We start from the raw sequence: 15,266 nt of genomic DNA on the forward strand, positions 1-15,266 counted from the left end.
AATTTACAAAACCCATTCGTAACAATTCCATCTAATCCTGGTGCCGAGCCGTTATTTAATGTCATGAGTTAAATACTCGCCACTTTCAGGCCTGTCCGGTTCGACCATTAATTTTAACATTGACTGAGACTCGGCTTGTAACCTCTAAATATTGCAATTTTGATAAACACGCAGGGAAAAGCGGGGGATGTGATTGGATAGTCTCACACAGCCCTTTTTCGATCATTATCCATATTTCGCAGGAGGTTGCTCAAAATCCAGTTCATATGGATAACAACATTGGCTACACGTGATTTCTGTTCAACGCGACATCCACGGACATCATTCATGGAATTCGTCTTGCAAATGCTTGTCAACGCCAAACATGATTATACAATTCTTATTTCAGACGAAACATGACATTGCAATACAATTTATGCCATTGAACACATCAAAATTTCTGAACTGACAAAGTGTCGAGCGCAAGAGAGGTCATCGCATTGCTTAGTCTGTGAGACGCGCGCGTGGGTTTTTACCTGATTAAAAAAGGACTTTCAGCCAGTCAAATGGACAACCAAATCACAGAAAGATGCAGCTTTTTGGTCTTCCTCATCGTCACTTAGGTATGGTTATTTTTAAACAGGCAAAAAAACTCAAACTTGACGGCGAATGGCGGTCGCTGCGTCGTTCGGCCGCCACTGAGATGGCAGAGACGTGTGTATGCTCAATAAGCTAGCATGCGCTCGCATATTTCGTCTGTTCTCGTTAAAAACCGGTTGCGTTTTTACAAGAACAAGTATAGTATACCGAGTCGAAGACGAGGCGTATTATACTTGTTCGAGTCAAACTATCCGACAATATCGCTATGCTGAAAACACAATAGCTGTTACTAACCTGCATTAGTCAAGATACTTGCGGTAATATAACAGTATATTAGCTGCGCCGTTTTCAAAATTCTAGCAGTAAATACAATTATACCTGACAAATTGCAGCAATACAGACGGTAGCGTCTGTCTTCGTGGTGGTCGTCGTGGTAGCTGGTCATACCACCGACATAGCCTCCGTCAGGACACTGGTGGCCAACGTCGTCATCCCAAGAGTTTAGAACGGCTGCAACCAAAGCATGATCCAAATAGAGTCCTTCCTGAGTAGCAATCAATACAATTACTATGTACCTTCCTTCCTGTTCTGTACTTTTTGTAATGAGACCGTCACACGGCTGTGATTCGATCGTCACAATCCGTTGCATGTGAGGCAATCACCGATTGTCTTGTACAAGCAACCGGTCACACAGTTGAAATGTATTGCACCCAGGCAGACGCTTTTTTTTTCGCGAAACAGGTTTTAATCCGCTCTGACAATGCTAAATCATTTCTCTCACCCTTTATAAAAAAACAAAAAACATATTTCACCATAAGCTCTGACGAGAAAGTTATAAATGTTCTTCCGAAAATTGTTGAAACGACGAAGAGAGGCTGTCCGACGCTGTCGACCATTTTTTTCAAGTCACGGTGGGAATGAGGCAACGGAGCGTTCTTTTAGTTCAGACTTGCGATTGTATCACAGAGAGCAGGTTTTATCGTCCGGAGCAACGACAACACCGTCTGACCGTGAGAGTTTTAGAACCACGACAGACTTGTATTGATGTAAGCAGGTTTATCCTACATACGCGAGAGAGACAACCCATGATATAACAATATCGTTCAATTCACACGTTAGTATATCATGTAAATGGGGTCGTGTCTAACTAGTCTTGGCAGGGACCTGATTTCCCACTGCTCATGATGCCAAAGTCATCGAGACAAACGTCATTCTAGAAACACTTTTGCCCTTGCTGTTTTCCCTGGAAGAACAAACACGTCACGCTATACTTTCTAGAGAGACGTCTCTTTGCTTTGACGTCAAAGATTGCACGAGGCTTTGGAAGAGATCGAGGTTACATCAGAAGCGTCTTCAATTTGGACGCGTCTACTCCGGGATGTTTGAAGCAGAAAAAGGCACGCAAGTACAGTATATCGGATAAACAGAATACTACATGGTTTGCTCTGTCGTACAAGATTTACACTCGTTGCTTTTTTAAATATTGAAAAGCTCGCTTTTGCTCGCATTTTAATATTTGAATAAGCAACTCGTGTAAATCTGGAACGATATAGCAAGCCATGTACGTATAGTTTTCTCTATGTACTCTGCCGGCGCGCATATTTGTTGACAGGTTTGAATATAGAGAATACTACATGGCTTGCTGTGTCGTACCAGATTTACACAAGTGCTTTTTTAAATATTGAACTGCGAGCGAAAGCGAGTTTTTCAATATTTAAAAATGCAACGAACGTAAATCTGGTACGACACAGCAAGCCATGTAGTTTTCTGTTTATCCTACATACTGTATTTACATACCTTCAGCACAAAACATCCCCGAGTCGACGCATACAAATTGAAGACGCTTCTAATGGAACCTCGATCTCTTACAAAGTCTCCTGCAATCTTTGACGTCCAAGCAAAGTAACGCCACTCTCGAAAGCATAGCGTGACATGTTAGTTCTAAAATTTCTTTCAGGGGAAACATCAAAGGCAAAAGTGTTTCCATAATGACGTTTGTCTCGGTGACTCTGGCATCATTCGCAATGGATAAACAGGTCCCTGCCAGACTAGTTTTACTTGACCTCATTCACATGAACTGTGATGAACGATATTGTTGTGTCATGGGTGGTATCTCACACGTATGTGGGATGAGAAATGAAAAGCACGTCCAAATCGCGCGTATGCAGCAAAAGAAAATAGAGTTTATTTTCAAGCAACAATTTTATGTCAAAGCAAAACATCTCAAAATACGCTCTTGCGTAAAAATAAAGCAACCCTGATTGTGCATGCCGATGTGGCATGCATTCACCTATTTTGTGTTGTAAATACGTTTGAATTTTGCCTAATTTGTGAAATTTTATGATTTAGGCTGCCTATTGCATAAATTAGGCAGCTTAAGTCGTGAAATTAGGCAAAGTTTCGATTTAGGCACGACTGCTGCACAATTTAGGCAAAAATGTCACCAGAATAGGCAAAATCCTTGCCTAATGTGTCAAATCAATTCTAAGGTCTAACTGTTTTACAAATTAGTCAGTCTGTTTGAACGCCAGTAACAATAATGAAACTTAAAATTTAAACATACTGCTATCACATGTACCATTTACATGACTAATTATAATAAACACATTTTACAAAACAAAACAAAAATACCCCTCTTCCTCATTTACAAACATATAAAGTTTACAAAAGGTAAACATTATCCCAGTTTGGACTGGGGTCAAAAAAGGGATACCCACGACGTTCCAGTTCAACTCGATTTTCTGAGCTTACTTGCTCTTGTTCTTGCAAGATGAATTGTTTGGGTGGCAGTGACTATGGCAGTGGTTTCTTGCTTTCTTGCAAGTGCATTTGGCTGTATCGCACTTTCCATTGCAAGAACATTTTTTGAACCCTTGTCCTCCATGCCTTGAATGAAGCTGAGCGATGCTTCTCATTGGTAGGACAGTGTCCTTCACTTGGTCAGCAGTGACATTTTGGAAATCGGCCTCGATAATTAGATTGCGGGAGAGCATAGTGTTTATGATGCCATGCTTGGCGCCAACTTGGTACAGGTCGTTGTGAACCTTCAGGACCACCCCAGGCACATTTCTGCAATCAAGGCGCCCACGATCAAACTCGCTGACTGGAACCAGCTCGCCGTCGTTTTGCAGCAGTGGAACCAGCTTGGCTCTTGTTGTTCGCAGCATTTCAGCACAGCTTTTTCTTGTCCTTCACGTGCATCTTGTCTGCACTGCGTCAAGATGCTTGCATGATCTTCTAGAGCTATACTTGAAGTGGCGGCCCCTCCAACTGCACCTTCCACCTCTGCATCATTTTCAGTTGAATTCTGTGGACCGAGTTCTTCTAGAGCTACACTTGAAGTGGCGGCACCTCCAACTGCACCTTCTACCTCTGCATCATTTTCAGTTGAATTCTGTGGCCTGAGTTCTTTGTCAATTCTTGCCGCAGCAGCGTTTTAATTTTCAGGCGCTGCTTCATCATTTTCATCCCCAGCTGCCTCAGGCTCAACGCTCTGTCCACCTGCAACTTGCATTCTGGACAGGACTTCCTAAAGGTCCTCTTCTTTTTCTAGCCTTGCGATGACCTCCTTTGGCAGGCACGTTCTTTCAAGCCCAGAAGTTTTCTTCCGGCCACAGAAAACTTCCAGTGGTGTTCTATTGTTCAGGTTGCGATGAGGGGATGAGTTGTTTTTGCAGCTGGACGAATCTGAGCCCCTCAGCCCACTTAGTGGTGTCGTTGTCGATGGCCCACGCGGTCAGCATCTGTTTGACATCAGCGTTGGAACGCTCAACAGATCCCTGACTCTGAGGATGACGAGGGGATCCGTGCACAAGGGTGAAGAACCTCATCTTCTTCTCGCCTCCATGCCTAGTGGACAGGTGTGCATCCCACTGACAGTCAGGTGCTGGTGTGAAGTAGTGACTGAGAAAGTTTATCTGAATTGCTCCAGTGTGATTATTATCTCACTTGTATCACAGTTAGTACTGTTCACATGTAGTTAGTAGTGTTCACAGACTTGATATGTTGTCACCCGCAACGCAGTGAGAGGTGCGCACGCACGCACGCGGATGATTTTGGGTTCAAACAGACTGATTAATTTGAAAAAAACAGACCTTAGAATTGATTTGACACATTAGGCAAGGATTTTGCCTATTCTGTTGACATGTTTGCCTAAATTGTACAGCAGTCGTGCCTAAATCGAAACTTTGCCTAATTTCACGACTTAGGCTGCCTAATTTATGCAATAGGCAGCCTAAATCATAAAATTTCACAAATTAGGCAAAATTCAACATCGATTTCACAGGTTAGGCACAGCCGTTGCCTATTTCACGAATTAGGCAAGAGACTACCTAATTCAAGAACTTAGGCACTTTCAGGATCTAGGCACGACATATGCAATGATCCGGAGAAAAAAAACTTTTTAAACTCGGCATAGAATTGTTCACTTGTGTCCACAAAATTCAGGACTTCGCATGTCTACAGACAAATGATTGATACAGGTACTGCCAAAGTTTCTTTTGCGTATAAGCACTGACGCAAATGTTCTAGGACTGTAAACACGCTTTATATTTTAAGGTTGATTACTGTGCCACAGCAATGCCCAGCCAAGCGTGACCGCAGCATGTTTTGAGAGGCACGCAGTGATAACCGCTGTCAGTGCGAAACAGCGTGAACGTTTCATTTTTTTTTCATGTGTTTGCATGACTAGCAAATTTACGCTAGTGGTTACACGCAAATGAAAGTTTGCCATTGTCTTTACCAATCGTGTGTCTGTGGACATGGGAATTCCGGACTTTTGTGGACACAAATGAACACTCCTATGACAGGTTTAAAAAGTTGTTTTCCGGAACATTGCGTTACATCTGCACAAATACCTGTAACAATCACACATTTTACTCGAAGTGCCTCTGGTATGTTGGCAAAATATTCGGGACGTTTCAAAGCAAACCACTGAGTCATTGCTGAAATACAGCACTTTTTGTCATTATACCCCTCAAAATTGATGCAAAAATCCCGTTTTTCACCGCTCATGCGAGCGATACCTGCATCAGTAGGAATAACATAGCACACGCAATATGCAAGCTATTTCAACAGCTCGGGGGGGCATATCGACTTTTGTTTCATATTTTATTGACCGCGGCCTTCGGCCTTGGTCAATAAGTATGAAACAAAAGACGATATGATCCCCCTCGGACCGACAAAAAAGCTGGTCTGTCAACAACCCATCAAAACATCTTATAATGTTCTGGGTAGATTATTACTTTGACTTTCTTCGTGTATGCAAACGTTGAACAGTTTTGCCTATTGTGATTTATTGTCGATGTTTAATTGGTCCCTTCCGTTTTTGTCTGGTCTAGTATGAGGGTACCGTTATTTGAGCGGTTGCCACGTGATGCCTGTGACTCCAAAAGGTGATCCAGATAGTCAAGTGAACGGCCTTAACTAGAGAGTTTGAATTAAATGACATGTGAATGTATGCTTTAATTTGGGTGCAAATTGTTTTACAATAAGCTTTTAGCAATGTTTACTTAAAAGCCGAAACAATTGCTGGATGATCATTCTTCACATCATAATCTACCAGTGCTTGGCAGAGTAGTTTTTCTAAATAGGCATGATGATGTCACGCGGAACTTAATCCCTACACTTGGTGACATTAATGTGGCAAGCAAGAGCCTCCAAAGTAGACTTGCAGGTGCAAGTTAGGCGTCCTCACACACTGTTCGTATTTATGTGTGTGTCGGCTTTGCACACTTTGGGGGTATTGACCGTTTCGGGTTTTCGGTATTGACGCGATCTCGTTTCCGACTCATTTAGTCCTCTTTGTTTTTCATTAGACCTGTCATTCTCCTTGCTCGGCTTTGTTAAATGTTTGCATTTCTTTGTTAAATGTTTGCTGAACCTGCAAAATAACGTTAACTATATTTACACCGACACCAGAAGCGGTTACAAAATCAACACGGTCAATAACTGCCTGAAACATGCAGTTCCCACCATCGCCCACCTCGACTCTTCGATTGTTACTATGTAGTGCCATGTCTGACACTTTTAGCATGTGATAAACCACTGAAACATAAACTTGTTTTCAAAGTGACAGCCTCGGAGAAACTAAGTTGTGCTCACGTCACGTTTGGCACATGAAGACAGTCAACATCAACTCACAGGAAGCTCAATAAGCACGCTTTGGGTAAGTACCATCAAGAAAGCTCAATAATTAAGTAGAAACATTAAGTGAAATGTTAAATAAGAGGTTGCTTAATTTTAAACTTCAGTTTATTTTAATGATACCAACAGTTAGTCACAGAAGTTGTTCAACATGTTGTATTAAAATACCGTGTGTTTTCTTGTAAATAAAAACAACAACACAGTAGACAAATACTCCATTCCCTGCAATGAGAACACAAATCTTAAACGGCTGACCGTTGGCAGTCTCAGACTATACAAAAACTGTGGGGTATGTGTAGTCATATTCTCGCAAACGTTAGCACAGTTGAGTGTCTGTTTAAAATCCTACAAAAGGACAAAAACAATGGAAGTAGTTTCATTTGCTACCGAAGTGATTCCTTGCATTATGCCAACACTTCTTTATTAACTCTCGGTAGTGCGAGACTTTCAAGAAAAGTCACCAATTACATCACAGGATTATAACTGAATGCTCCATCCACTAACCCGAAACGGATTTAAATCGGACCACAATTGTTTTAACTTGCACCTCAAGTGTTATTTATCATTTTATCAGTACACGTTCTTGAGAAAGAATAAAGTCAACGCTAACATGCGTAGTCAAACCAAACCTATGTGACCATGTGAACAAACGGTACCCTTGTGCTATAGTGGGTTGATTTTTGTTGTTGACATCACAGTACCCCTAAGCTATCGTGGATTCAACTATTGTGACATCACAGTACCCCTAAGCTATCGTTGATTCACTACAGTTTCGAGACTATTCTTTCTATGTGTTGAAATGGTCTGGCGGAATAGCCGATTCTGTTATTTGCATAGGTAAAATTGCTGTCTGTTTGTATTTGACACCCCTTCAGGACGAATTCTTTTTTATAATAATAATAATAATAATAATAAATAACTTTTCTATAGCGCGAGTCCCATCAATTGGCTCCAGGCGCTTTACAAATTCATTATAGAATAAACTAGCACAAATCAACAAGCAAACAAAGCATACATTTAACTGAGACATAACACCAAGAACCCAAGCGCTAAGCAAAAACTTAGCGTACAATGTTAAAAGTACACACACGCACACACACACACACACACACACACACACACACACACACACACACACACACACACACACGCACGCACGCACGCACGCGCACACACAAAGATACCATTGACAAATAGACCATAAAGCACATACAGGGTAGAGAGTTCCAAAACAGAATAGAGTTGTGGAGAGTCTACTCAGGCTAAGCAAAGGCTTTACGAAACAGGTATGTTTATAGCGCTGTGTTCGGTGTTGCGTGATGTGTCTGTCACAAGCAGAAGATGGAAACTCAGATGTGAGCGTTGTCTTGCGGAGTGGGCAGAATGTGCGACGGGGTTTCGTTAAATTGGGTTTGTTAGATTGGGTTCGTTATTTTTTTTTTTTTATTGTTTTTTATGGGGTTTTTTTTTAGACTGATTTTTAAATTAGAGTTTCATGGGTCTCTTGGTTTTTTTAGACTATAGTTCTAGAGTGGGGATCTAGAGTATAGTTCTAGAGTATAGTTCTGGAGTATAGTTCTAGAGTCAGGATTTAGAGTATAGTTCTGGAGTATAGTTCTAGAGTGGGGATCTAGAGTATAGTTCTGGAGTATAGTTTTAGAGTATAGTTTTGGAGTTGGGATCTAAATTATTGTTTTGGTTTGCTCTGGTTTTAGAGAGTAGAATATATTGAAGTTTTTATTGAATGTAAACCCCCGTTTCCCACACATTTCCCATCACCATCATTTGGAAATTAAAGAACCTATTAATTTAACCTGTGTCAGCTTGTTTTGATTGTTTGAGTTTTTAGAGAAGAGGGGCACACGGTTACACCTGTTACACACATACACACACAATATAGATTAACTAAAATACTTACACGTCCAGACACAGCTTGTTGTACCCCCACTCACTGGAAGGCTTCGGCAGCTCATTCGGAACCGCCTGTCCTCATGATCGTTGTTGTGCTCGCTATCGATATTGGACAGAAATGATCCATTCGAGCAATTACGTTGGGCATCTTGATTCCAATCGTTTACCCAGCCACCACAATCGACAGGAGCAAAGAGCAGGCAGGATGTCGCCAGCAGAAACCAAGTCATCATTGCCTGTTGGAAGAAAGATTGTTGACTAATCAGTGCCCAACGCTGATTCTTACAACCTTTTTTTTTAAATGTTACTTTGTATGTGCATATTTTGAAGTAGAATTATTTTGAATCTATTGAATCCGTTAAATTAACTCTGTATCTCTTTAGGCGCGAAATAAATTTTGCTTCTGAGTAATCGTTTACATTCATGATTTTTTGCGATTTGTCAATATTGATCAGAAATTTAAGCTGTATTCTTTTTTAATCCCAGCGAAGCTGGAGGTATCCCACGAACGCATTTTCATACCGATAATACATGATAAAGAAGGATTCTTTGTGCCCGGCTACGTACTACAGTTGTAGATGGAAGTTCACCAAATTTTGCAAAGTTCAAAAGCATCAAACAAACCAATTTAAATTTGTTTACGTCAAGTTGAAATAAAGTGAATACATACTGCAAATGTTCACGAAGAATAGTTCGTCACAGAGCGTCCTGTTTCAGAAATTGTATGAGTAAACTAATAACACCAAAAGACATACATATATATAGATATAGATCCGGACGATAATCTGACTTTAATATTTCTTGCATTGTTCGCTGCAGCTGTTACATTTTCTTACTTGCCTCAGTAAGCTTCTGGATCAGACAAGAAGAAAGGCAAAAGGTGAACCAAGGGGTAGCAGTTTGTTTTGTTAATTGTTTAACACGTAGTCAATATTTCACGCAAACACACGCACACACACATACACACGCACACAAACACGCACACACACACACACACACATACACACACACACACACTCACACACACACACACACACACACACACACACACACACACACACACACACACACACACACACACACACACACATACGTGTCTGAGGGGGGATACCTGGACATTTGCCGCAAAGAAAAATGTGTTGTATCTGGACTTGTTTATTTCTAAAAGCTACATAAACAGAATGCGAGTGTAAACATGAGTTAGACTTTAAGAATACTTTTTGAGAGAAAAAAAAATAAAAACACTCATTATTGAAAGTTACACACCCAAAAATAGAGATTCTGAAACACGTGTTATATCTGGACATCTACCACCTAAAAGTGAGTGATAGCCAGACATATGACCGAAAAGCTGTAAATACTATCAACTTTATCAAAATAGCGTTACATATGCGTGGTAGTACAAACAAGCTACCAGTAATCCCAATTTTTTTTTTTTTTGACAGGGACAAACCAAGGGGAACTTTAACGCCTCTCGGCGTATTTGTTTCGAGACAAATGTCTCCGTAGCTGATAATTGGTAGACTTTATTGGATGTCGTTATTCAAATGCAATCCGTCAGAGACAGAAAGCTTAGAAAGGAATTACGTTGTATTGTTTTCCTGCTTTGCCTGGCTCAGGTCGGGAAATTCAGGACCGAAATGACCCAAGGTGCAACTCATTCCTTTTGATGAGTTTCAAGTTTCTTAAAAGTTTTCGCAGCTGTTGGTAGACTTTATTGGATGTCGTTATTCATATGTATCCGTCAGAGACAGAGAGCTTAGAAAGGAATTACGTAATTGGTAGACTTTATTGGATGTCATTATTCAAATGCAATCCTCAGAGACAGAAAGCTTAGAAAGGAATTACGTAATTGGTAGACTTTATTGGATGTCGTTATTCAAATGCAAACCGTCAGAGACAGAAAGCTTAGAAAGGAATTACGTTGTATTGTTTTCCTGCTTTGCCTGGCTCAGGTCGGGAAATTCAGGACCGAAATGACCCAAGGTGCAACTCATTCCTTTTGATGAGTTTCAAGTTTCTTAAAAGTTTTCGCAGCTGTTGGTAGACTTTATTGGATGTCGTTATTCATATGTATCCGTCAGAGACAGAGAGCTTAGAAAGGAATTACGTAATTGCTAGACTTTATTGGATGTCGTTATTCAAATTACAAACCGCCACAGACAGAAGCTTAGATTTTTTTATTTTTTTTTTGCGCATGAAAAGACTTCAGGCCAGATTTTCTTTACAAAACCGGGGAGGTAGGGTGGTGGAAGTTGTTTTTTTTTTGTTTTTTTTTTAGCATGAAAAGACTGGGTGTCTAAAGCAAAGTTCCACTATACTTTTTGGTTTGAAACGTTCACAAATGCTTTGGGTATTACCAAATGTAGGCAACTATACTGTTCAAAAAAAGAAACGCATAGCTTGTAATATTTGGTTATTTTAGTTATATGGCTACAAGGATATCCACCAAACTGCAGAAAATGTTTATCTGGTCGTCGACCTTTCGTCCATTGCCACAAGTGAGCTCTGCACGTGACGCATGCGTTATCAGTGGCTACAATGTCAAAATTGCTCATTTGGCATGACCACTCGTCATGCTTCAGTGTAATCTCGTGAAACTCGGGGAATATTGAGCTCTCACCATGTCTTCCAAAACCCATAAAAGCGGATTGTTGGCCACAAAGAAATCAGACGACAATTCAGCGACGAAAGATGGCCCGATTGAGCAGAGAAGACCGCCAAATTGCATTGGGTCGTTTACAAGCAGGCCAAAGTCAAAGTGCAATCGCCAGGCACTTCCACGTGTCCCAGAGCACCATCAGTAGACTGTGGGTCAGGTTTCAAGCCACTGGCTCCGTTGCTGACTTGCCACGAGCGGGAAGACCAAGGGCGACAACTGCTGCTCACGACCGCTTCATACGGCTCCGCCACCTCCGGAATCGTTTCCTGTCGGCCTCATCTTCTGTCCAGGCTCTCCCCGGGCCACACCGATTATCGGACCAGACCGTGCGGAACCGCCTGCATGAAGCTGGTTTGAGAGCTCGCAGACCTCACAGAGGAGCTGTCCTCACCCGCCGCCATCGCCAGAACCGAGTGCAGTGGGGCAACCAGCACCTTCGCTGGATCGTCCGGAATCACTGGAGACACGTGTGGTTCAGCGACGAGTCCTACTTCCTGCTCCAGCGACATGATGGTCGGAGGAGGGTCTACCGGAGAGTAAATGACCGTTACGCGCCCAACTGTGTGGATGAGGCACCCGTTCATGGTGGTGGAGGCGTCATGGTGTGGGGGGGGCGATCAACACCTGCCAGGCTTCCTCTTAACCAAGTGTCTGGACAAGCTGCTGCCGTCTATCACAGATATCATCAACATCTCCCTGGCCACAGGCGTCGTTCCCGACTGCTTCAAGTCTGCCGTTGTCCGCCCACTCATCAAGAAGCCCGGCCTTGACGTCAACGAGTTGAAGAACTACCGTCCTGTGTCCAACCTGCCCTTCCTCTCCAAGCTTCTGGAGCGTATCATCCTGGAGCAGTTGAGCGCCCACCTGTCTCGGAACTCGCTGATGCCAGTGTACCAGTCAGCGTACCGCCCTCACCACAGCACCGAGACGGCGCTCCTGCGAATCACCACGGACCTCCTGAACGCAACAGATAGCGGTCTCGTCTCTGCCCTTGTGCTGCTGGACCTTTCCGCGGCCTTCGACACGATCGACCACCAGCTACTCGTCGATCGCCTCAGTTCCACGTTCGGCATTCACGACACCGCCCTCTCTTGGTTTAGGAACTACCTCCAGAACCGCTCTCAGACGGTCACCACTGATTTGTTCTCTTCTCAGCCTGTCCCTGTCCGCTTCGGCGTCCCACAAGGATCTGTCCTCGGCCCTGTCCTTTTCACCCTGTACACCCAACCCCTCTCCCTGGTCATCGAACGCCACGGCCTGAACTACAACTCCTTTGCCGATGACACGCAGCTCCAGAACAGCGCCAAGCCGGAGGACGTTGACGATCTCCTTGGATCCATCTCCAGTTGTTTCACTGACATCAAGAACTGGATGACTGAGAACAAGCTGAAGCTGAACAGTGAGAAGACGGAGGCCCTTCTCGTTGGAACACGACAGAAGATTGCTTCCCTCAATGTGACCGACCTCCAGCTGGATGACGCGACTGTTCCATTCTCCCCTGCTGTCAAGAGCCTTGGCGTCTTTCTCGACTCCACTCTCTCCATGCAGACACACATCTCCTTCATCATCAAGACCTGCTTTTTCCACCTACGACGCATCGCCTCCATCCGTCGCTACCTCACCCACGACGCCTGTGTCAAGCTGGTTGTCTCCCTCATCTTCAGTCGTCTGGACTATTGCAACTCCCTTCTGGCTGGCCTCCCCGCCTCATCCATTCATGGCCTACAACGAGTCCAGAACGCCGCTGCCAGGCTGACGTTGAGGAAGACGAAGCGAGACCACATCACCCCCCTACTTCGCTCCTTGCACTGGCTCCCTGTCAACACCCGAATCTCCTACAAACTGTCCACTCTGGTCTACAAGTGTCTCAACGACTCTGCTCCCGAGTACCTTCAATCCTCCCTGGACCTGTACACCCAGCCCTCCGACCGTCCCCTTCGTTCTGCTGCTGACCCTCTCCGCCTCCACATCCCTCGCTCGAAACTCGCATCTGCTGGTCAGCGTGCATTTCCCTCCGCGGGCTCCTCCGTCTGGAACTCCCTGCCGCTTGAGCTTCGCCAGAGCCCCTCTCTTGACGCGTTCAAGAGTAGGTTGAAGACTCAGTTCTTCCCGTAGCTGGCTGCGACTTTCATGCTCGACGTGATGTGTTGTGCCCCAAAAGACATTCTTGTGCTGTGCTCTGTGAGAGGTGTTTTCTTTGTGCTTAATATTATTTTGTTTGGACCTAGCTATTGATGTGTACATTGTTGTTAAACAGTTGTTTGTTTACCAGGGTTTGCTAGTGTGTGATAGGGTTCGTGTCCGTCTGAAGATGTTAGTTTCTTTGTTAGTCCTGTGTTGACAACTCTTCGACAAGCGCTTAGAACTGTACCCACGGAATACGCGCTATATAAGCTTCATATTGATTGATATTGATATTGATACCGCTGGAAGGAGCACCCTGGTGCACGTCCAAGGGCGCATAACTGCCCAGCGATACGGGGAGTAAATTCTGCGCCCACACGCCCTTCCTCTTCTGGCTGACCAGGATGCCATATTCCAGCAGGACAACGCTCGCCCGCACACAGCACGACTCACCACACAGTTCCTCACCGACCACCATTTTCCAGGTGCTTCCCTGGCCATCCATGTCGCCAGACATGAACCCGATAGAACACCTCTGGGATGAATTGGACAGACGTGTGCGCAGGCGAGAAGAAGCGCCGGCAAATCACCGCGATCTATTGCAGGCACTTCAGGAGGAGTGGGACACCATCCCACAGCAAGATATCCGGCATATGATCCAGTCCATGCCCAGAAGGTGCCGGGCAGTTGTTGCTGCTCAAGGCAGTCACACCCCCTACTGACTTGACAGCCTCGGCACCCAATCGTATTGATTGACTGATTGATTTGAAGATGCAAATGAACTGTGTGTGCATTCAACTGTGTCCATACCAAATGTCAAACAAATAATCTAAATATTGGATTTTCTGTTAATTTTTTCGACAAATAAAACAAATTTGGCAAGTAGCAACTATGCGTTTCTTTTTTTGAACAGTATAGATGCTACAATGAATAGATATATATATCGCAATAATTGATCATTTATGTTAAAAAGTGGAGATTTGTGCGCATGTTCGGGGTCATGCTCGATACAGACTAACACAGAACACCCAAACCCTGGGCCAATGTAAAAGCAATGTTTTGGCGTCAAAACATTTTTTCAGATTCCTTCTAGATTTCTCTCAAAATTAATTAACTCGTTTAATCGATGTGCCAGCTCTGAGCAATAGCAAAATGGGCGGAGCTTAGGTTTGTTCCAGCTCTGACGCAATTCGCAAAACGGACAATATAAGGCCCTTATAGATGAAATATGTACTCCTGATGATAGAATAGCATATACTTAACACTTCCTATCAGTGGATGGCATCAAAGTGGTGAAATCTGCATGTTATGCGGCAAAAACGAAATGTTCCAGCTCTGAGGTGTTTGATCGGCAAAATGTTCTAGCTCTGAGCAAATGTTGAAAATGTTCCGGCTCTGAGCAAATGTGACCGGGTGTATCTCATTCTGCATTTAAAGCAAATGTTTAAAAACCAAAAAACGAATAATGAAAGTGATAAAGAAATATTGAGTTCAAAAAAGTTGCCGATAGGTCAGTTTACATTTTGGGTCCCATTTTTTTTTTAATAATTTCCCATTACCTTTTTGATTGTATGTTGTCTCATCTATACGAAGTTAAAGTGATATGGTTTCTTTTTTTCTGTTCTTTTTTTTTATAGCTAAATGCAAGTAATGGAATATGTGAGATGTGGAAACAGCACGGCACGAGATGACAGCATCATTAATGCATACTTACATTGTCACAAAGAACACCAAGGAGAAACTTTTGAGGTGTACAGCCCTTTCCTTTGTCAAAATGAAGCCAACAACTTCTTGATTATCAAGTGAAACCAGACGAAAGGGTAGAACATGTGTATTTTGATGCTGA

At 43.2% G+C, this 15,266-nt stretch overlaps 1 long non-coding RNA gene across 1 annotated transcript in view; it reads right to left on the bottom strand.

Annotated features, from left to right (window-relative positions):
- The window catches only part of LOC138976539 (uncharacterized), a 28,300-nt gene extending 18,898 nt beyond the window's left edge, over positions 1–9,402 (bottom strand). The window contains exons 1-3 of the long non-coding RNA XR_011459056.1: positions 9,305–9,402; positions 8,642–8,870; positions 958–1,089 (exon numbers count right to left, since the gene is read on the bottom strand). This is a non-coding gene — a long non-coding RNA (uncharacterized lncRNA). The remainder of the gene's footprint in view (positions 1–957; positions 1,090–8,641; positions 8,871–9,304) is intronic.
- Between the last annotated feature and the right edge of the window lie 5,864 nt (positions 9,403–15,266).

The sequence above is a fragment of the Littorina saxatilis genome, linkage group LG9 (assembly GCF_037325665.1).
Source record: "Littorina saxatilis isolate snail1 linkage group LG9, US_GU_Lsax_2.0, whole genome shotgun sequence".
NCBI lineage: Eukaryota > Metazoa > Mollusca > Gastropoda > Littorinimorpha > Littorinidae > Littorina > Littorina saxatilis.